General features: G+C 35.5%; 1 long non-coding RNA gene across 1 annotated transcript; it reads left to right on the top strand.

Annotated features, from left to right (window-relative positions):
* Positions 1 to 16,689: 16,689 nt before the first annotated feature.
* Positions 16,690 to 17,680, top strand: LOC102665983 (uncharacterized). The gene is made up of 3 exons (XR_005890448.1): positions 16,690 to 16,735; positions 17,151 to 17,292; positions 17,662 to 17,680. It is a non-coding gene; the product is annotated as an uncharacterized lncRNA (long non-coding RNA).
* The last annotated feature ends 6,087 nt before the right edge of the window (positions 17,681 to 23,767 follow it).

Genomic DNA, 23,767 nt, shown 5'->3' with positions numbered 1-23,767 from the left:
TTTACAAGCCAAGTCTAGGGTGATGCCTCATGGGCTATACACACCCTTACCCATCCCCTCTACACCTTGGGTAGACATTAGTATGGACTTTGTCCTTGGGCTTCCTAGAACCCAAAGAGGTGTAGACTCTATCTTTGTGGTGGTGGATAGGTTTAGCAAGATGGCACACTTTATACCATGCCACAAGGTGGATGATGCTTCCCACATCTCAAAACTATTTTTCAGGGAAGTTGTGAGACTCCATGGTTTGCCTAGGACCATTGTGTCAGATAGAGATGCTAAGTTCCTTAGCCACTTCTGGAAAATGTTGGATCGAGTGGCCTCAGAATAATTAAGAAGGGGGGGGGGTTGAATTAATTATTCCTAAACATTTACTAATTAAAAAATTACTCTTCTAAGGCTTTTACTAAATTGTTAATAGAATGAGGAGTAGAAGAGAAACTTAACCAAAAGTAAAAGTGGAAATTAAATACACAGCGGAAATTAAAAGAGTAAGGAAGAAGGAGACAAACACACAAGAGTTTTTATACTGGTTCGGCAACAACCCGTGCCTACATCCAGTCCCCAAGCGACCTGCGGTCCTTGAGATTTCTTTCAACCTTGTAAAAATCCATTTACAAGCAAAGATCCACATGGGATGTACCCTCCCTTGTTCTCTTTGAACCTAGTGGATGTACCCTCCACTAGAACTGATCCACAAGAGATGTACCCTCTCTTGTTCTCAGTAAAACCCAAGTAGATGTACCCTCTACTTGTACCACAAAGGATGTACCCTCCAATGTGTTAAGACAAAGATCTCAGGCTGTTAAACCTTTGATACTTTGTGAATGGGGATACAAAAGAATTCTCAGGCGGTTAGTCCTTTGAACACTTTTGTATTAGGGAAAGGGAAGAATCAAAAGAATTCTCAGACTGTGTCGTTTTGAATTCTTTGACAAGGGAGAAGGGAGACACAAAAGAATTCAGGCGGTCAGTCCTTTGTTCTTTTGGAAAAGGGAGAAGAGAGACACAAAATGAATTCAGGCGGTTAGTCCTTGGCGAATTCTTTTTGGCAAAGGGAGAAGAGAATGAAAAGATGAATAGCACAAGTTTTCAAGGTTTAGAAAACCAGAAAACTTCAGAAAGCTTTTGGTACAAAGAAGAAGAAGAAGTTCAAAGAGATTCAAGGCTTGTAAAGGATTGTATGAGTATGTGTTTAAGATTTTTGAAATGCAAAACAAAGCCTTGCTTTTATAGACTCTCCATGTATGGTCAAGAAGACCATTCAGAAGAGTTATAACTTTTAGAAAAACTTAAAACCAATTTGAAAAAGTCAAAAACCTTTTTGAAGAGTTACATCTTTTGATTTATCAGAAACAGTCACTGGTAATCGATTACCAAATTAGTGTAATCGATTACACAAGGCTTTTAAGTGAAAGGATGTGACTCTTCACATTTGAAATTGAATTTCAATGTTCAAGGGCACTGGTAATCGATTACCAAAACATTGTAATCGATTACAGCCTTTTAAAAATAATTGGAACGTTGTAAATTCAGTTTGAAAACTTTTTCAAACTTATTTTGCTACTGGTAATCGATTACAACAATATGGTAATCAATTACCAGAGAGTAAAAACTCTTTGGTAAAGGTTTTGTCAAAAACTCATGTGCTATTCAAAGTTTTGAAAAAACTTTTTAATACTTATCTTGATTGAGTCTTTTCTTCATTCTTGAATCTTGAGTCTTGAATCTTGATCTTGATTCTTGAGATCTTGAACCTTGAATCTTGATTCTTGATTCTAGGCTTTCTTCTTGAGTCTTGAATTCTTCTTGATTCTTGAACTCTTGAATTCTTCTTGATTCACTTGAGTTGTTCTTTGATTGATCTTTGAGCTTTTTGTCATCACCTTTGTCATCATCATTGTTATCATCAAAACACCTTTGAATCACCTTTGATTCACTATGAAGCTTTGCTTCTATAATCTCCCCCTTTTTGATGATGACAACTTCTGAAATCAAGAAACACACACACTTTTTCCTAGTCGATCACTCTCATAAATTCTCCCCCTTAGATTTTGAATTTATGCTTATCTTAAAATTAAATTGATTACTCATGTGAGTTCTTGATTTAATCCCATTGCTCTCCCCCTTTGGCATCAACAAAAAGCCAAAGTGCGTATCAAACAAATTTTATTTAAACATCCATACAATGTTCATAAAAAAATATCAACCAAATCATGAAGCAAGAAGCAAGAACCATGAAACCATGAAGCAAACAGCCATGCATAGATTAATTATAAACTCCACATAGTCAAATAACATACTTAATATTGGTCCAAACATACCGTGCAAATAAGGAAATAGTAAATTGTTCAAATACCATACTAATATAGCCAAAATACAAGACTGAAAATCAAAGTACTAATATTAAAATATAAGTCTAAGATGATGGTGGTGGCGGTGGTGGAAGATCAAAGCTTGACCGGATATAAGATACATCTTCTTCAACCTTAGTCATTCTTGACTCCATTTCATTGAAGCGCATATCCACTTGCAGTTCCAAAGTATCAAACCTCTCACCAATAAAGGTTTGAAAACCATCAAACCTTTCCATAATCTTTAAAAAAAGAGATGAATCTTCTCCTTCATTTCCTTCTTCACCAACATTTCTAGCACCCTTCTTCACCCAAGAGCCATCATGCTCCTTTATATAACCAAAGGATGCTATGACTGAAGCACCTATAAGGAATGATCTCTTGATTGGAACATAAGGTTCAGAATCAAGAGGGATGTTGAAGTGTTGAAGGAAAAGGGTAACAAGATGAGGACAAGGCAATGAGGCATTCAATCGCAATGCCTTATGCATGCGATATCTAACAAGGTGTGCCCAATCAATTTGTAAACCTTTATGAAAGGCCCACATGACAATGAGATCTTCTTCGGAAACCTGAGAAAGGTTTGAAGGTCTAGGGAGTAAGATGCAATCAATAAGGTAATGGAGGATGCGGCTTTCGAAAGCCAATGAACCGGCAAGAAGCCTTCCGGTCATATCCGCTTGGTTGGTGCAAACCAACCGGCGGGCATCATGCACAGAGAAATCGAATTTCCATTCATCAATCAGTGCACCCTCAAAAGGTACACCTTCACTAGACAATTTTGTTAAATCATAAAATAGGGATTGGTCAATGACCATCTTAATCCCATAGATTTCAGTCATTAGAATGCCTTCATGAATTTCTAAATTGGAATAGAAAGCTTTGACTAATTCAGAATAGACAGGTAATTTCAAAGACATGAATGGAATTAGATTGGAGTTTTCAAATGCTTGGAAGCATTCAAAATTCTCATTTGAGAAGAACTACATATCTATGAATTTTGGGTCTACAATGGAATGAGAGGAAAAGAGATTTGTGTACCATATACGCTGTTCCTCTGATGAGAATAATGATCCAGAGGGAATGGAGGGAGGAATTGGGGCTTCCTGTGACCCGGAATGCCGCTGACTCTGACTCGAAGTTCCTTTCCGCTTTTTCGATGTTTCCGCAATTTGAAGAGTTTTTTTGGGATTTCAATCGATTTAAATGAAAGAGATTGAAAAAAGATGAAGTTTGGGCTTTGCGGGGAGTGATTTGGACAAGAATTGAGTGAGATAAGGCTGGAAGAAAAATTGGGGGCGAGGGTTTTTGAGAGAGTGAAAGATTGCAGGTTTCAGAATTTGAAATTTGAATATATAGGTGCAGGGACGCGTCGTAATCGATTACACACATATGGTAATCGATTACCAGAGAGCAACTTTGCCAGAAATAACTGCTTGTAATCGATTACACTATTATGGTAATCGATTACCAGTGGTTATTTTAACCAGAAAACAAAAACAGAAGGCTTTCTAGGAGAGAAGAAGTTTTGAAAACTATATTTGAAAATACTATATTTGAAAATACTTTATGAATAATTTTCAATCATGTAATTTACATATCATGTCATGCAAAAATATTTAAAGCATGAAGATAATCAATTTTATCAAAATCAATCAAAACACAAGTATGAAGAATATTGATTTTACTTAAATATATGAATGAATATTTCATGCAAATTAAATGAAATCAATCAAGCAAATATACTCATGATTTCAAACAATCAAAAGACAAACAAATAAAGAATTGTTAGTCATCATAATCAAATTGTTTGAATAAAAATTTCAACTTTAAGAGAAATTTTAATAAGATAATGGTTTTGATATTACCTTTTTCAGGATTGAAGTGTCTAGATCTTCAAATATGAGGATCATGCTTTTTCTCCTTGTTTTTCATTCTTGAGAGATATTCTCGTTACTTTCATAATCTTTGGTTAGAAGATTAATCTCCTTTTCTGAACCATCGGATGAATCATTGTCATCCCATACAATGTATGCTTTCTTAGTTCTTCTTTCGTCAAATCTTTTCTTTTCACTTTTCTCCGACCATTCTTCATTTGACGGACAGTTGGCCTTGATGTGACCAATTTGGTTTCATTTGTAGCACCTAAGGACTTGAGAATCATCTTGTGATTTTCTTCCATTATTGAAATTCTGACACCTGTCAATTCTTCTTTTCTTGATGAATTTCTGAAATTTCTTAACAAAGAAAGAAAAATCTTCTTCATCATCTGAATCTTCTTCGTTTTCTTCTTGTATTGAAGATGAGGTTTTAAGGGCTATGCTTCTCTTTTTTGTGTCATTTTCTTCATTCTGATTGAGGCGTTGAAGTTCCATCTCGTGTTCTTGAAATTTACCAAATAAAGTGGCAAGAGACATGGAAGAGAGATCTTTGCTTTCAGAAATAGCAGTTACCTTGGGCTGTCATTCCCTACTTAAACATCTTAAGACTTTATTAATTAAATCTTCATTGGGAAAGATTTTTCCTAAAGATGCAAGATGGTTTACTATATGTGTAAATCTCTTTTGCAAACTATGGATATTTTCATTTGGGTTCATCCTAAATAATTCATATTCATGGGTAAAGGTATTTATTCTAGACCTTTTTACATCTGTGGTTCCTTCATGGGTTAATTGGAGAGTATCCCACATATCCTTGGCATTAGTACAATTTGACACTCTAAAGTATTCATCTATCCCTAGGGCTGAAGTGATGATATTTTTGGCTTTGAGATCATACTGGATTTTTCTCCTATCTTCATCTGTCCATTGATCTCTCGGTTTTTGGGTTGTAGTTCTTGTGCTTACATCTACTATAGTGGGTATATGTGGTCCTAATTCTATTGCTGCCCATATATTTAGATCAATGGCTTCAATGAATATCTGCATGCGGGTTTTCCAATAATGGTAACCCTCTCCATTGAAAATGGGTGGTCTGTGAATAGAATTTCCTTCAGGAAACAAGGGATTTGAGGAGGCCATTCTACAAGGAACCTGCTCTAATACCACTTGTTGGATCGAGTGGCCTTACAATAATTAAGAAGGGGGGGTTGAATTAATTATTCCTAAACCTTTACTAATTAAAAAATTACTCTTCTAAGGCTTTTACTAAATTGTTAAGAGAATGAGGAGTAGAAGAGAAACTTAACCAAAAGTAAAAGCGGAAATTAAATGCACAGTGGAAATTAAAAGAGTAGGGAAGAAGGAGACAAACACACAAGAGTCTTTATACTGGTTCGGCAACAACCCGTGCCTACATCCAGTCCCCAAGCGACCTGCGGTCCTTGAGATTTCTTTCAACCTTGTAAAAATCCATTTACAAGCAAAGATCCACAAGGGATGTACCCTCTCTTGTTCTCAGTCAAACCCAAGTAGATGTACCCTTTACTTGTACCACAAAGGATGTACCCTCCAATGTGTTAAGACAAAGATCTCAGGCTGTTAAACCTTTGATACTTTGGGAATGGGGATACAAAAGAATTCTCAGGCGGTTAGTCCTTTGAACACTTTTGTATTAGGGAAAGGGAAGAATCAAAAGAATTCTCAAACTATGTCGTTTTGAATTCTTTGACAAGGGAGAAGGGAGACACAAAAGAATTCAAGCGGTTAGTCCTTTGTTCTTTTGGAAAAGGGAGAAGAGAGACACAAAATGAATTCAGGCGGTTAGTCCTTGGCGAATTCTTTTTGGCAAAGGGAGAAGAGAATGAAATGATGAATAGCATAAGTTTTCAAGGTTTAGAAAACCAGAAAACTTCAGAAAGCTTTTGGTACAAAGAAGAAGAAGTTCAAAGAGATTCAAGGCTTGTAAAGGATTGTATGAATATGTGTTTAAGATTTTTGAAATGCAAAACAAAGCCTTGCTTTTATAGACTCTCCATGTATGGTCAAGAAGACCATTCAGAAGAGTTATAACTTTTAGAAAAACTTAAGACCAATTTGAAAAAGTCAAAAACCTTTTTGAAGAGTTACATCTTTTGATTTATCAGAAACAGTCAATGGTAATTGATTACCAAATTAGTGTAATCGATTGCACAAGGCTTTTAAGTGAAAGGATGTGACTCTTCACATTTGAATTTGAATTTCAACGTTCAAGGGCACTGGTAATCGATTACCAAAACATTGTAATCGATTACAGCCTTTTAAAAATAATTGGAACGTTGTAAATTCAGTTTGAAAACTTTTTCAAACTTATTTTGCTACTGGTAATCGATTACAACAATATGGTAATCGATTACCAGAGAGTAAAAACTCTTTGGTAAAGGTTTTGTCAAAAAATCATGTGCTATTCAAAGTTTTGAAAAAACTTTTTAATACTTATCTTGATTGAGTCTTTTCTTCATTCTTGAATCTTGAGTCTTGAATCTTGATCTTGATTCTTGAGATCTTGAACCTTGAATCTTGATTCTTGATTCTAGGCTTTCTTCTTGAGTCTTGAATTCTTCTTGATTCACTTGAGTTGTTCTTTGATTGATCTTTGAGCTTTTTGTCATCACCTTTGTCATCATCATTGTTATCATCAAAACACCTTTGAATCACCTTTGATTCACCATGAAGCTTTGCTTCTACAAAAGACCTTATGGGCTAAGCTAGGAACTAAACTTCTTTTCTCTACCACTTGTCATCCACAAACTGATGGGCAAACAGAGGTAGTGAATAGGTCTTTATCCACCCTTTTAAGGGCTCTTCTGAAAGGCAACCATAAGTCTTGGGATAAGTATCTTCCTCATGTAGAATTTTCCTACAACAGGGGGGTTCATGGAACCACCAAGCAATCCCCTTTTGAGGTTGTCTATGGGTTCAATCCCCTAACACCGTTAGACCTCATTCCCCTTCCACTGGACACTTCTTTTATACATAAAGAAAGGGAATTTAGGTCAGAGTTTGTAAAGAAGTTGCATGAGAGGGTTAAGAACCAAATAAAGAACCAAACAAAGGTGTATTCAACTAAAGGCAATAGAGGAAGAAAAGAGCTAGTTCTTAATGATGGTGACTGGGTTTCGCTCCATCTTAGGAAGGATAGATTCCCTACTAAAAGTAAATCCAAGCTTAGCCCTAGAGGGGATGGACCTTTTCAGGTTTTGGAGAAGATCAATAACAATGCCTATAGGTTGGACCTCCCAGAAGAGTATAGAGTCAACGCCACTTTTAACATTATTGATTTAATTCCTTTTGCAGGTGGAGCTGATATTAAGGAGGAGGAACTAACAGATTTGAGGTCAAATCCTCTTCAAGGGGAAGGGGATGATGCAATCCTCCCTAGGAAGGGACCAGTCACTAGAGCCATGAGCAAGAGGCTCCAAGAGGATTGGGCTAGAGCTGCTGAAGAAGGCCCTAGGGTTCTCATGAACCTCAGGGTAGATTTCTGACCCCATGGGCCAATGTTGGGTCCAGTTATCTTTGTACATATTAGAATAGGATGTCATTATATTTGGTCCTTGTGTTTAGGGCTCTATAATGTAGGTAGGGTACCCTAAAAATATAGAATTTTTCAGCCCTTGTATTTTAGGGCACCTAGACTAGTTTTTGTATTAGGGATAGTTTTGTAATTTCACATGCACTAAGTGAATATTTGATGTGTGTAGTTGGAAATAAATTTAATTGAATTGGTTGAAGCTCAATCCAATTAAATTTTAGAGGGGGAGGTGAGCATTTGCTTACTACACCACATTGCCACATCATATAGTTACACTTTGTGCATGTCCTTCATGCTTTACATGCCTCATGACACCTAAGCACACTTAGTGGAGAATCTTGGAATTGATCTTGGATTAGTGGGCTGAACTATAACTAAAATTCACTAATCATAATTAGTGAAATTTTGGCTCCAAAGTTTAGCTCCACAAATTCAATTTCAAATTCAAGTGAAATTTGAATTGAAATTCAAATTTTCCTCCAATTTTGTGTGACACTTAGGCTATAAATAGAGGTCATGTGTGTGCATTTTTTTGAACTTTGATCATTTGAATATTAAACTTCAGATTTTAGAGCTCTTTTAGAGCACAAAATTTCGTGCTCTTCTCTCCCTCTCCCTTCATTCATCTCCTTCTTCCTCCAAGCTCTTATCCATTGCCTCCTATGGTGGTGAGGTTCTTCTAGACTCATCTTCTCCATGAAGTGGCATCTCCTCTCTCTCTTCCTTCTCCATTGATGAAGAAGATCCTAGGCCTACAAGCTCCAATGGAGCTTACATCACTAACCTAACTAGAATTCTTCCAACGGCCTTTCACCATTTCCTCTACATCTTCCTCCAACAGAAAATCATTTTCGAATTTAAACCTTCTCCTAATATGTTGATGGTTCAATTCTTATTAGGTAACTAAAATAATGGGACTATGACCTGATATAGATGCTATTGAATTTCACAATTCTACATTAGGATAATAGTCAAACTAGTCACTAGTAACCAAGGCACGATCTAGTCTCTCTTCCACATCATTAATAATACCTTTACTATGTAACCAAGTGAAAGGATAACCCACCATAGGAATGTCCACTAGATTGCATTCTAACACAACTTTCTTGAATCCATTGATTAGCCAAGATGGATGATCGACTCTTCCATATTTATCATCTGGGAAAGAACATCATTAAAATTGCCAATAACACACCAAGGAAGAGATGATAGAGAAGAAAGATTTCTAAGCATGTTCCATAAATTTTTCCTTCTATGGCTTTCAAGAAACCCATACAAATAAGTAAATCTCCAATTTTTATTATTATCATCAATAACCATTACATTGATAAAATTCATAGAATAATTCATAATTTGGCAGTTGACCTTATTATTCCAAAACAAAGCAAGACCCCCACTCTTACCCTCTCTATCAACAACAAAGCAATTATTAAACCCGACTGTCCTTTTTATTTCCTCCACTTTATTTGCATGTGCCAATGTTTCTGATAAAAACATTACATCTAGTTTATGGCTCCAAATGAGGTCCCTAAGAGCAGGAACTGAATGAAGGTTGCCCAAGCCTCAACAGTTTCAACTCAAAATGATTATTAGTCTTGGAAGGCCTGGTTGTCAGACTCTACTATGAAAAATTCATGGTTCATGATTTTGTACTCTTCATCTTATCCTACGTGTTCCTTTCACTTTGTCACAATTGTTTCACTCACCCTCACACTATTTCATTCATAGTCTTAGCAGTCAAACTCTCAACGACAGAGAAAATGTAACATCCCAATTTTCTCAAGTTGGGAAGTCCTCTGTACAAATTGTTTGTGTTTGTTGATATGCAATGTAGTAGTATTATTCTCAGTGTAATTATACATATAAGACATAAGTCTAAGGAACAATGATTTAGACACAGAGAACCCTTAGTCAAACCATCAGTCAACTAAAGTTAACTATAGTTTAGAAAGTCAAAGTAAGGATATCCTTCATTAATGACAATTTAGTAATTAAATAGTTTTAGGCCAAGAAGAGAGATTTAGACAAATTAATGAAAGTTTATAACATGTATGTGTTTAGATGTGAGAAACTATTAGTTTAAATGATTAAGGAAAATGAGAATTAATTTTTCATTCTCTTTAATTATTTTTAGTTAAAATTAATAGAAGAGATTAATAAGTGAATTTATCACCCTAGAATTAAATTAGAAGTTAGAATTAATTAGTGACTAATTGAAAGATTAAGTCCCTAAGTGTAGTTATTTTGAATAGAAAAATAGAGAGGAAAAAACCTATGGGGACCCAGATCTGGAGGCCCCACTTAACCTAACCCTTCCCTCTATAAAAAAGAAGCAACCCCCCTCCCCTCTTGTGTGTTGCCAGTCCAAGGAGAGAGAGAGAGGGGGGGGGGGAGTTCTTTGCTTCTTCTTCTTATCTTCCTCCATTGTTGAGGGCTTAAGTTCTTGGAGGTCTAGGTGAGTTTTCTCAACCTCTTCCTTTGCTCATGACCATATTCTTCTTCTCTTGAAGCTTGAATGCTCATCTCCTTCTATTTCATTATCCATTTTCATGACTGGGAAGGATTCAGATTTCTAGCTCAACCCACACTCTTTTCATTGCTTCATTGAGTCAACAAAGAGGTAAGATAGGAGTATTTCATTTCTTAGGACCCATACTATGTTACTAGGCACTAGAACTCCATTTATATGATGATTTTGTATGTTTAACACAAATCTCGTAACTCTATAACTGTGGTACTGTGAATTCTGCGAATTGAATTTGTGAATTTTGAGTTCAAATCTGAGTTCCTTGACCCCGAAAACCTAGGAAAGCATATATGATATGTCTCATTTGGATTTGTGTAGCCTTGGGAAATTAATTTTCAAGTTAGGGCAAATATTATATGATTTTCATGCTTTGTTTTCATAGCTTTTGAATTTGGAGATGGAATCTATTGGTATGGACCTAACAATTGAACTTATTAGGTCCAAGAACCTTGGGCTAGACATAAAATACACCCCATTTGAGTTAGTATAGCCTATGGAACCATAATTTTAAGTTTTGTGCTCTTTTGGTAAATCTTGCATTATTTTGAATGAAGTGTGCATATGGGCTTGTTTTCTATAGATTTTGACCATAAAATTGAGTTTCTCGTATTTAAAAAATAGGGTTTGGTATACAATTTTCATGAAATGGATTTCTACAACTCTTGAAATTTAGGAAACAAGTTTGTGAACTTTAGAGACCAATTGCAGGGCATTTTCGAAATCTGACCAAATGGGATTGGAATTGGAGGATTTTGAATCCAAAACTGAATTCCTTACATCCAAAAACTTTTAGAAACATATATGGTTTGCCTCAATTGGATTTCTACACCAATGAGAATGTTGTTTTTAAAAGCAGCTGATTAGGTGTAAATCAAAATGAGAAAGTGTTTGTATATGTAGAATTGTATGAAAATTATGGTATAGCTTATGGATTTAGTTACTTGCTTTGATTGATTATTATTATCATAAGGAATTGTTATGATTAAATGTGTAAGACCAAGTTAGTGTGACCGCACTTGGCAAGGCATTTTGCATGATATGGATTATTATGATATTGATCTTGAATTGTTGCACTTTGGAATTAGGCCTGGGGTTGTCTAACCCTCAACAAGTTTTACTTGGATGTCTTGTGATGGATTAGGTATTGGATTGATAGTGATGGATGTGCAAGTGGTAATTGTAAAACTCCAATATCAAACCTGTGATTTTACAAAAAAACAAAAACGAAACATAGGTCATTAACAAATGCAGAAAACAGAATCAAAATATACCTCCAACCATAGCCATGAATGAGTTGCTTTGTTTTGGTTCTTTCTAGCTCTCATTCTCTTTGTAGATAGTGTATTAGACAAAAATGAAAGATATGAGCTCAGGGACCAAACACATGTGCTATATATAGGCATTCTACCATTAAGAATGCATTTAGTAGCCATTACCACCCATTGATGTCATTCAATGTTTGGCTTTTCAACTCCAAAACTGATGGATAACTTGACCTTCTAAATCCAAAATGTGCAGACCACTATTAGGGAGTTAATCAAAGATTTCAATAAAAAAAATAATTACAGTAATGTCCCCTTAAGGGCAATTTTGATGATGACTCTAGAAAGAGAAGAGAATTAATTCCCTTCCTCTCCTATTATGTTTGTGTGTGCACGCGCAATGGAGGATACTTGCAATTAGGAGCTACATGAGGATCGACATGCATTACGAGGAAAAGATGAAAAATGAGGTAGCGTAATTGTGTTAGAATTAGAGTGAATGTTGTATCGAGAGTGAGGCATGACCCTTAACTCAGTGGGAATACATCCTCTAATGTCTAATCACAAGTAGCAATGCAACCATCATTCACATTGTTCATCATGAAGAATGAGTGAGGATTCGTTAAGTGAGGATGGATGACACACAGTAAGAGGTACACTAGGGGATGGTTTGAACAATTCAAAGGAACCTAGGGGAAATTTTGAGTGGTGATAATCTGACTAAGGGTCTTATTCTCGGTTAATGTGAGGAACTCATAGGCCACACTTGGCATTCCTGACTAGAGAGGAGTTGTATCAATGGTTGGTCAGAACACTATGCCCTATACTAGCATGTGACATGCCTCCCAATCTTCATCCATATGTTACGTAAGACAATGAAGGCCTAGGAGGCTTAGTGGCAGTGTTAGGCCCAAGGTAAGAACAACAAAAGTAGAATGCATAATAGAATGTTGTGAGTGTTGCTTCCTAGTTGACCACCCATAGTGGTTGTTAGGTTATGTGTGGGACTTAACATCCGTGTTTGTGGTTCCAAAAGGGATGGAGTACTCAATCTGTTATTACCATTTTCAAGACCAAATGATGAGCCCGACACCGCCTCCCACATTTTGCATTGATGCTGATGAGACCAAGTGGGAACATAATGACATGCTCCATGTGGATCACTTTTTCAAGTTTCTATGTTTTCATCGTAAGCCAAATGTACCAGGAGATAGGATTCATATTATTGACTTTTGCTTTTCATGGACCCAGCCTATGTCATCCTACTTTCGCTTTACAACACCCGTGTTTGAGGTGGTTGATCATTCCATCTAAGTCACTTTCGTTGTCTTTTGACATTGCAATGCCTGATCTGCTAATTTTGACTCCTCATCCAAGGATAATGATGCCACTTCTCCTTCTCTAATATCTTCTCATTCGGTGTTGATAGAGGCTTGGGTACCACCCAAGGTAGATATGGTGGATCATGTGTTGGAGGATGAGGGAGATAACTAGGAGGAGGACATGTCATATGAGGAGGATCTATCTATGGATGAAGAGGACCTTGATATGGAGCCAAAGATCATGGAGGAGGACTCCTCATGAGATTCGTTTAAGGAGTCCTACTAAGAGGCCTTTCTCCATCTGACTTTGACTTATTCTTTTTTTTTTTTGGATACAATTGACTTTGGGGCTTGGGTATAGATGACTGTTTTGAGTTTTTAGGATTTGCGCTTATATGTATTTTGGGGATAAGTAGACCTAGGCTCAGACCTTTTGTAATTACCCGTCATTAGTCTTTACATTATTATTCTAGGTTGTAAATGTTACTCCCTAGTCCATTTAAGGATGTACATTTTCTATTAACTCTTTTGGCATATGATACATATTACTATTATTATATTTCTACGTATGTATAATTTATTTCCATTCCTATTTACTCGTCACCTTAAGTTTTAACGTGCTAAACAGTTACTACGTTTTACCTTGCACAATTTAAAGATAAGATGATGTCCTTTGAATTAAACTTAGAAAGTTTTTATTTTTGACAAAACTTTCCACTACCTTTTCTAACATTTGAGTTAGCATTAGTAAGAATTGAGCATATCTTTTTTTTTAAGTAAAATTAACAGGTTATTTGAAAGGTTATCTTTAAGGGTGTTACAAAAAACAACACTCTCAATGGAGGAGTTAACTATTATTATTATTATTATCCATTAAATCCTGTAAAGAATAATAAAAACAATAATAATAACAATAACAATAATAATAATATATTTTAATAGATACATAAAAAAATATTTTAAATATGTGCAAAAATTATATAATAAAGAGAAATAATTGAGCTATTTAATTAAATTGATTCAAATCAATGGTTATTATATAGTTTAAGTTTTGATCAAGGATAAGGTTTCAAATTTTATATTGTTTCTTATATAAATGACTATTATAGATTTTAAGTTTTGGTCTAATGGTTATAAAAGTTTTGAAGTGAATCTTACTTATACACTAGATTTTAAACTTGTGTTTGTACGAATTTGTTTAAATTATATATTTTAATATATTTTATTTTAATTTTATAATGTAAATAAATAATTTTTTATTTTTAATTTATAGTAGTATGTTAAATTCAAAAGTAGATTGAATAAATTTGAATATTATGTTTGAGTGTTCATTTTATATTACGGATATTCTTTATCGTCTAATTATTTTTTGTGTTTATAATTAATCAATTTAAATGTATTTATAATAAAATTAAAACTTATTTTAAAATTTTCGAAATTTTATGTTTTTTTATACTTTCATAACTATTATTTTTAATTATATTATTTCAATTTGTAATTGGTTAATCTCATCATGACATAAATTATTATTATTATTATTATTATTATTATTATTATTATTATTATTTATTTTTTACTTTTTAAGGTTATTTATGTATAGGAATTATTGTATGTTTTATATTTTATATCTCATAAGTTATTATTATAATTCTTACTTATCTATACGAATTATTATTTATATGTGTACATGCTACTTTTTATGTTATTATTGAATTTTTCATTCTTTTTTTTTTAGTAATTTTTTCTCATTCTGAATGAATTCAGAAAGGAAAAATATTTAATTAATAGCTACAATTGTTTTATATTTATGACACTTTATGAGTATTTTTTATACTTTTAACTCTAAATTTATAAGAATAAAAAATCACATTGTCTAATAGTTCACTACTGTTTTTTCTACCTTATTTGTACATTTGATTGATAATGAAATATACACGAGCATGTTGAAGTTTAACACAATTAGGTCAATTAAATATTATTAGTTTCATTGAACAACTAATACAAAATTAAAATACTCAAATAGTAGCATATAAATAATTAAGTAGTAGATCTTAATATATAAGTAAAATTTGAACCTTTTCTTTTACAAAACTATGAAGTCAAAAATAGGACCTATGCACACCTTAAGGAAATGAAGAATGAAACTACTTAATCTAAAGGCTAAAATCATAGATGCAAACAACAAAAGAAAGCCATTTTTCTTTCAATAATAATAGTAATATGCTCATTTTCAGACTGTTATTATAGAAACATAAGGACGAAATTGATGTTGAAAAAAATCATATTCATAGAATTTATGAGAGAAATACCATGGGTATAGTGCCTCTCCAACTTCAGCCTAAACATGGCTTAGGTTTCAACAAATCTAGTAAATTTCATAACACAAATTAGAGTATAATTGAAAAGTAAAACTTTGAAGACTCAAATGATGGCTGGAAATAAAAAGTCAGTATTCTTTAAATATTCATCGTGTATTATATTATCATTGAAGAAAATAATAATACTTTATGAGAAAAATAGGAGAAAAGTAGTATTTAAAAACAACATAATGTAGAAACAATGTTTAACATATATATAGAAAAATATCGTTTTGGCTCGCCTAAAAGTGGTAGGAAACTTCAAATGTCACTACTAGAAAAACTATTATCTACAACGCTGTTTCTAAGACGGTTCTAAAGGACCGTCTTAGAATAGGAGGCGGTGGCAATTTTGTAATTTGGAGAAGAAATAATATTTTTTACATCGCACATTCTAAGGCGGTTAGAAAGAACCGTCTTAGAATGTAAGGTAGTGGCAATTTTGTAATTAAGATTAATAAACCAACGACGGCTATTGCGTAAGCCTATCTTAGTTTAATTGCGTCTCATACTCTGGCCTTACTTTTAAACACTTAGTCGCTTGACATTCTTTTGCCCTAGCTTACGCTAGTGAAGTGAGTGAGCGAGCAAGTGAGGTTCCGCAGCCACTTACCCACTCCGCCGTCGTCATCCTCCGGGCTCTAAGGCCGGAGCCCTTCACCTACCTGGATGACTTCCCCCGCCCCGATCCCAACCACGATGAGACGATCCTTGCCATCCCCCGCTCCGCCTCCGACAAGAACATCTCCACCAAGGAACGTCGCGCCAGGCGGCTTTGGAGCATTGTGTTCGAGCAAGAAGACGGCCAGCACAGCGGCAAGAAGCACCTCATTTATCCTCCTTCTCGTCTATTCAACCCTCTTTTTCTTCTATTCTTTCCTTCTTTTCCATAAATGTTCATTGTTTTGTAATCACTGTGTTTTCTTTCTTTCTTTTTTTGGTTTCAGCTTTTGTGGCGAAGTCAGTGGCGAGAGAGGACGGCATTAGGGAATGCGCAACCACTGTTCGCGCTGCCAATTCTAATGTTCTATCCGGGATTGGATTTTCTCGCCCTGTTTTTCACCATGACGGTATGCAATCTTCTTCCCCTGTTGTATTGATTTTACTCTCGCACTACTAAACACACAGTCTAAACTCAATCCTTAGATTTAGGCTCATCATAATCCTGATTTTACAAAACATCATTTACTTTAATCTAATTTTTTATGCTAAAAATTAGGGGATTAATATGAGAATTTTGTAAAGAACTAAAATGACCTACACTTGCAATCTCGAACTAGAATGAGAGTTTACTCTGATTTTCTATTATGTGTTATGTTGGAAGGGTCATGGCTCGTGGCTTACTTTACTGATGCTTTTGACTTGGCAGGTTCAAAAGGAGGGGGTGGGAGTGGGAACATTTCTGCCTTGCTGACTGGTGTTCCGCGGGATGTTAATAAGCAATTGTTACACGTAACCTCAGGTAACCAATCTTATAGATAGTGTGATTATAGATGATGTTGACTGCTGAGTAAGGAGGGATAGTCTTTAATGAAATTTTTTGCTTATACATCATGTGATCCTTCCCCACACATCAACTAATTAATTGCACAGCTCAACTTTGACTTCATAAAAATTTCTCTTTAAACCCTATCTATATAGTCTGAGGCACTCATATTGTTGTTTGAATAGTGAACCTAATGTATGTTGAATTTAATCTCTTGTGCCGCAGCATTTTTGTTCTGAACTATAGTATTTTTCGTAATTTATAACTCATTGTAGTTTGCTTCTATTACTTATAACATTATGTTTTTGCATTTTTCTTTGTGTATTTTTCCTTTTACCTTCTGTCTAAACCTTATTTTTCCTAAGCTTGATATGTAATTATGTCTTTTCAGGAATGACCTTTAGCAGTAAGACAATTGGCGGCAATTTGAATTCTAAGGTTAAATCTGCTGTGATGAAGGGTTCAACACTAATGAAACCTACTGCTAGTCTGTTGGCTAAGCAAAATCAGCCCCATCCAATTGTTAGCTCAAGGTGATTATCGGAGAAACTTGTCCTTTGTCATGGTTCAAGGCATGAATTATTAGTGAAAATCAAACAGTCTTGCAACGCTTGATTAGTTGGCAAACATTTTTTGAATTGAATCATGTAACTGCATTCTACCATAGGATATTTGTTTGCTCCGCATGGTGCATTGATTTAAATCTTGGATGGTTACTCTGTTCTTTATGAAATCGTGAATTGTTATTAAGTAGGATTGCCGGAGTATTACTGCATTTATTCCCTACTTTTTCTCTTTGGTGCTATGATGTTTTATGGTTGTATCTAGTTTTCTAATCCTTGGATGCCGAGAAAACTGTTTTTTCTTGTATATCTACAACTCAACTATTCCATTGTCCTCAGGTTTCAGAAACTACAAGATCGTAACAATTTAATGGATTATAGATTATAGGTTATTAGAAGTAAATTTGCCCCCATGTTTGGCTGGTAGCATGGAAGTACTTGAAACCATGAACTGAGAATTTAAATGTGTATTTACTATTGATGGCTTTCCATTTATTTTTAGACTGGGTAATTGGATTACTTACTGTATCTTGTCTATGATAGGTTGGTGATGTGAAGCAGCAAGTTAATTTTGTCCACAAGGCACCTAAAAAGGTAAGGGTTGTAATGCAATTAATTTCAACGTCTTCACTTCACTGCAATGATTCTGATAAGGTTAATTTAATTCACATAATTTTAAGTAGTAATATTAATGTCTCTTCACATAGTTTTATTCTATCAATGCCATTCATTTTTCTTGTACCGATATATGAATTACATTGGTTATGAAATTTCTGAAGCTGTACTGCTTTTGACCTGCATTTTCTTGCTTTAATTTGTTTTTACAAGATATATATGATTAGTGATCTCCAAGGAACTGAAGTTTGCTGGTTGCAGGATTTGGGCCTGCATTTTCTTGGTAAATGTTAGAATTAACATTCTATTTCCATAAATCATGAAACAATGGTACTAACTTCAAAAAACTCCATTTGCATAGGTGCCTCCTCGTGTAATTGGTAAGCATGCAGAATTCATTATTTCAATAATACAATTGTTTACGCCTACCAATATTCATAATTTTTTATTTAATATGTCAATTTTTATTATTTTTTTACTTAAAATCCCATATTATGCTAAAAGTTGTCTGATCATTTTTTAAAAGAATATTAATTTTATAAAAAATGTGTAAAATAAATTTATAGATTAATTTTAATGATAATTAAAGTACAGGTATTTAAAATTTTAATTTTTAGACATGCCCAAAATTTATAGATTAATTCTAATGTATATCAATAGTTGTCGCAACCTACCCTTCGGCGGGAGGGCGATGCGTGACTCGCGGGTGCGTGTTCAAAGAAAGGAATACACGTGGAGTCGCCACCAACGTTTATTTGAGGAAAACGTCGGAAAAACCGGAAAAGACGTGGTCTACGAATTTTAAATAAAAGGTTCGGGTGTTGTATTTACGTATGGGGAAGGTATTAGCACCCCACACGTCCGTCACAAAGGACGGCAGCCTTTAATCGAGTGTGCAAAATATGACTTCAAATTGTTTTATTTTCCCTTTTTTACGTTTTTATGTCTTTTTATGCCTTTTTGTATTTTTTATCTTTTTGTGGTCGACAAGGGTATTTCCCTTGCTCCTACGTATTCCTCAATTGTGATAAGGAAATCATACCTACGTAGTTCTTTGAAAAGGGGCCAATCAAGTGATTCTTTTTACTTGGAAGGGGGTCATTTAAGGCGTTGGACCTTAAAATGATCCATTTTACTTGGTGAGAAAGCTAAGGCGTTGGACCTCTAACCATCTCACGAGGTCGACAAAAGCGGGGCTTTTGCTCCTACGTATCCTCCATCGAAGAGGAAATCAGACCTACGTAGTTCTCGCAAAAGACAGTAAAGTGATGTGTTGATTTTATGCTTTTGAACGGTCCATGTTAACCGATAAAAGCAAAGAGGACCGTTTAAGGCGTTGGACCTTAAAACAGTTTTTTTTTTTTTTTTGTGGACAAAACTTGATATGTGAGTTGATTTTAGCCTTAGTTTCACTTTGGTTATTAGTCAATTCATTCAAGGAAACTTCCAAAGAAAAACGTCCAATTGATTTTTTTGATTATTTTATTCGAAGATATTTTGATTATTTTATTATTATTTTTCAGGATATTTTGATTATTTTATTATTATTTTGCTTTTTTTTGGTTTAACCGTGGTTACAACGTGAACGATTGGTTAGATTTTGTTTTAACAGTGATTCAACGAGATTACAACACAAATGATCGATTGAAATTCATTTTATCATTTATTTGGTGAGAAAACGGTTTAAATAAACAGTTAAAGCACGTTGAAAACGGAATAAAAGAAAGCTGGAAGTAAACAAAATTAAAGTGAAAGTACACAAAACAAGAAATGAATTGAAAGTCTCGGATTCGAAAACTTACCCGTTGAAGAACGAAGAACGAACGAAGAACGGATGAAGAACAGTGAAGAACGATGAAGAATTTCCACAGAATTGCTTACGGACATTACGGAAGCACTTCAACTCGATTTTTCTTCACGAAAATGTGTTTTTGCCCGAAATAGCCGAAATGCATAGCCAAGGGGTCTTGAACCTTTTGAAACAGCTCCCCCCTCCCCTATTTATAGGAAAAAAGGGAGGTGCTTGCCGCCCAGAGACTTAATGAAGAAGATTTCTAAGCGTACCCAAACTACTAAGTTCACCCCCCTTTTCGTATTTTACAAAAAAGTTATGGAAGCCTTACGGAAGTGTTTCGGATTTGATTTTCATCTTTTTTCTCTTCTCTTTCACCAATGTTAAGTGGAATATGCTTACCCAAGGTTTTCGGAAATTTTACGGAAGCCCCGGAAACCCTTTTTCAAAAACGTGGAGGAGCTTGTCGCCCAGTTGCTTCCTCCTTAAGCAACCCAACTTCCAAAATGTTCCAAAAGGGCCTAGACTCAAATTTCTATTTACACCCCTATCTTGATAAGTTCACCCCACCTTCTTTGCTAATTCTTTTTCCGTAACATTACGGAACCTTACGAATTACGTAAAGATACTTGTTTTCTTTCCATAATGTCACAAAACTTTATGGATTACGCAACCATCCCCTTTTTTTTGACTTCCGGAATGTTACGGAACCTCACGAATTGTGCAACGATGCTTTCTTTTGATTTCTGGCATGTCACGGAACTTCACAGATTGCTTAACGATGGGTGTCAAGTTCCTCAAAGCGGTCAAGAGAAGGTTGCATGCCATCAAACAATGGTCCCCGGACTAAATTAGGGTATGATAGTTGCCCCTCTTTACTTGTCTTTTATTGGAGATAAAAGGGAAGTAAAGATAAGATACTAATTTTGTTCCTCTTGATTGACAAAAGTCGCGGGTGACCATAAGATATCTCCGCATGCAACTGACTCGCTGTCCCTAGATGACAAAGGCGCAGAATTCGTCTATGCACGTTTACCACCCAACTTGCTGCTCTTGAATGATAAAGGTAAAAATGCGGGACCAACTAGTTCCCGCATGTCATCAGACCCGCCGCCTCTGGATGACAAAAGGTGCAGAAGACGACGTTAGTCTCTGCGTACTATCATGCTTTTAGTCTTAGAGATAGAAAAAAAAAAGTTTAAAACGGATAACCACTCAGGTATCTCCGCATGTCACATGACTCCAGTGTCAGTATGACAGAAATTGTCTACACGGAAGATGACATAAATCTCGGTGTGTCAACGGGCTTGTTGGCCGCGATTGACAAAGGATGCAGAAGACGACGTTAGTCATTGCATGCTATCATGCTTTGAGTCTTAGAGATAGCAAAAGAAAGTTTAAATGGATAACCACTCGGGTATCTCCACATGTCACGTGACTCCAGTGTCAATATGACAGAAATTGTCTGTGCGGAAGATGATGTAAATCTCTGCGAGTCAACGGGCTTGTTGGCCACGATTGACAAAGGATGCAGAAGACGACGTTAGTCTCTGCATGCTATCATGCTTTGAGTCTTAGAGATAGCAAAAGAAAGTTTAAACGGATAACCACTCGGGTATCTCCGCATGTCACGTGACTCCAGTGTCAGTATGACAGAAATTGTCTGCGCGGAAGATGACGTAAATCTCCGCGTGTCAACGGGCTTGTTGACCGCGATTAACAAAGGGTGTAGAAGACGACGTTAGTCTCTGCGTGCTATCATGCTTTGAGTCTTAGAGATAGCAAAAGAAAGTTTAAACGGATAACCACTCGGGTATCTCCGCATGTCACGTGACTCCAGTGTCAGTATGACAGAAATTGTGGGGCGGTCGACAAAAGCGAGGCTCTTGCTCTTACGTATCCTCAATGAGGAACTCAGACCTACGTAGTTCTGGATAACTTGTGAGACTAAAAATAGTCTCGGTGTTTTCTTCACTAAAATGCGAACATGCTTTAGTAAAGAGAGAAAACTTCCAACTAATCAGAGCAACATATGCTTTTCGGATGAAAAACAATGTGTCTACCGGGGAAGGGAAGTATACTGATGAAATCTTCTCATAACCATAAATGAGATTTTGGATGTTAGCATTTCGCTTCTAAATGAGCATTTAAAGGAAACACTGGGTTCAACCAAAATAGAAGAAAATCACTCAAAGTGTATCAATCTCACACGGGTAAGTGTTTCATCCTAATTCCGAACCATAGATATGCCATGACTTGATTTTGCAAATTATTTCCTATCAAATCAAAGATTACATGCGTGATGATGGATCAATAGGACTTTTTCTTGGGAATGGTGTTTATTTGGTGGGAACTTTGGCTTTGAGTGTTTTTGACTTTTTTCCTTTTCTGTTTTTGTTTAGTGTGAGGTGAACAAGTCACCGACACACAGGATTTAGGTTGGCAATCAAAGGGAGAGGACCACTTTAGGTCGTGGTTTCCTTTCTTTTACTTGGTGACAATTCTGTATTGTTCAGATATTGTCTGATCCAAAGACTTTTTTTGCATATTTCTTCTGTTTTTATTCTGATCCTTGATCGGGAATTTTCTTTCTTTTTTTTTTTTGCTTTCTCTCGCTCTTTGATTGGGAATTTTCTCTTTTTGCTCCCCCTTTTTTGTTTTCTTCCGAGGGCAAGGATTGACATTCTCACCTTGGGTCAAGATTTATGGTAAATTGGGATTTTGGCTCAAGGCTTGTAGCATGGCTGGACTTGATATATGTCAGGGTTTGGTTTGGTCCCAGGATAAAAGGGGATGTCCCACATTATTTCCATGACAAAAATGCAATAATGATGATTTGGAAATTTTATGCAAAACTAATCATGCATGCACCTATGTGGACACTCAAGTGTCGAAAATATTTTGGTCATGTGATGCTAGGGCTCATAATTCATTTTCCCTATTTTAGTCAACCCAGTGTTTCCAAAATATGTTCTTTTATCAATTTGTGCATTCATCCGAGTCTATCTTGGATGTTCGGAAAAACTTTCACAGCATTTACCCTTCAAATGTGTACACATATTTTTTTCAAAAACTAGCTATGATCAGCGAATTTTTTCCTTCAAATAAAAGTTGGAAATTATCTCTATTCACGAGCATGTTGTTTTTTAGCTAGACAACTCTTTATTCTTATTATTTTCTTTTTTCCTTCCTTCTTTTTCTTTCCTTACTTGCTCTCTTTTCCTTTTCTTCTTTTTTTCCTTTTTAAGTTATTTATCATTTGTTCGTTTCCTCTCTCTTCTTTCTTTTTTTTTTCTTTTTTTCTTTTTCCATAAGGTATTTTGCTACCTAAACATATGTATATTTTTGTGACGTATTTTGCTATATACATGCGTGTCCAAGGTATCTTGCTACCTAAACATACATATATATGTTTTGTGAGATATTTTTGCTATATACATGCATATCCAAGGTATCTTGCTACCTAAACATACATATATATATTTTGTGAGATATCTTTTTGCTACATACATGCATATCTAAGGTATCTTGCTACCTAAACACACATACATATATTTTGTGAGGTATGACTACCTTCCTTGCTTGCGCTTGTTTTATTTAAATTCCTAGGATCATGAGCAACTAGGTGTGTCCTACTATGACTTGTGAAACAAAAGGTGATCAAATAACAAGCAGAAATTTAAAAGTTACTAGGTTGCCTCCTAGTAGCGCTTCTTTAATGTCTTTAGCTGGACGCCTGATGATCTGTCGATCACGGACCTAGTACTTTCGCTTACCTTTGGCTTTGGACTCGGTCGCCTATTGGTTGGTCATGTGTCGTAGGCAACGCTCTAACCTTTTTGTGGATGAGCTGAGGGGCTCTGAAGGTGGTGGCGTTGCATCTGTTGCCCGCCGCCGTGATGCCTTGCCCTGTGCCTACCTGGGGGCGCAACACTTCTTGATGAAAGCTCGGTTAGTAGGAGGCCTGATGACCTTGCTGGGGATGACGTGCACTCCGTAGAACTGACAGAGGCCCGTAATCAGAGCCGAAAGCCCTAA

Source organism: Glycine max, chromosome 20, assembly GCF_000004515.6.
Source record: "Glycine max cultivar Williams 82 chromosome 20, Glycine_max_v4.0, whole genome shotgun sequence".
Classification (NCBI taxonomy): domain Eukaryota; kingdom Viridiplantae; phylum Streptophyta; class Magnoliopsida; order Fabales; family Fabaceae; genus Glycine; species Glycine max.
The sequence above is the reverse complement of the archived record's forward strand: the minus strand, read 5'-3'. Positions and strand labels throughout refer to the sequence as shown.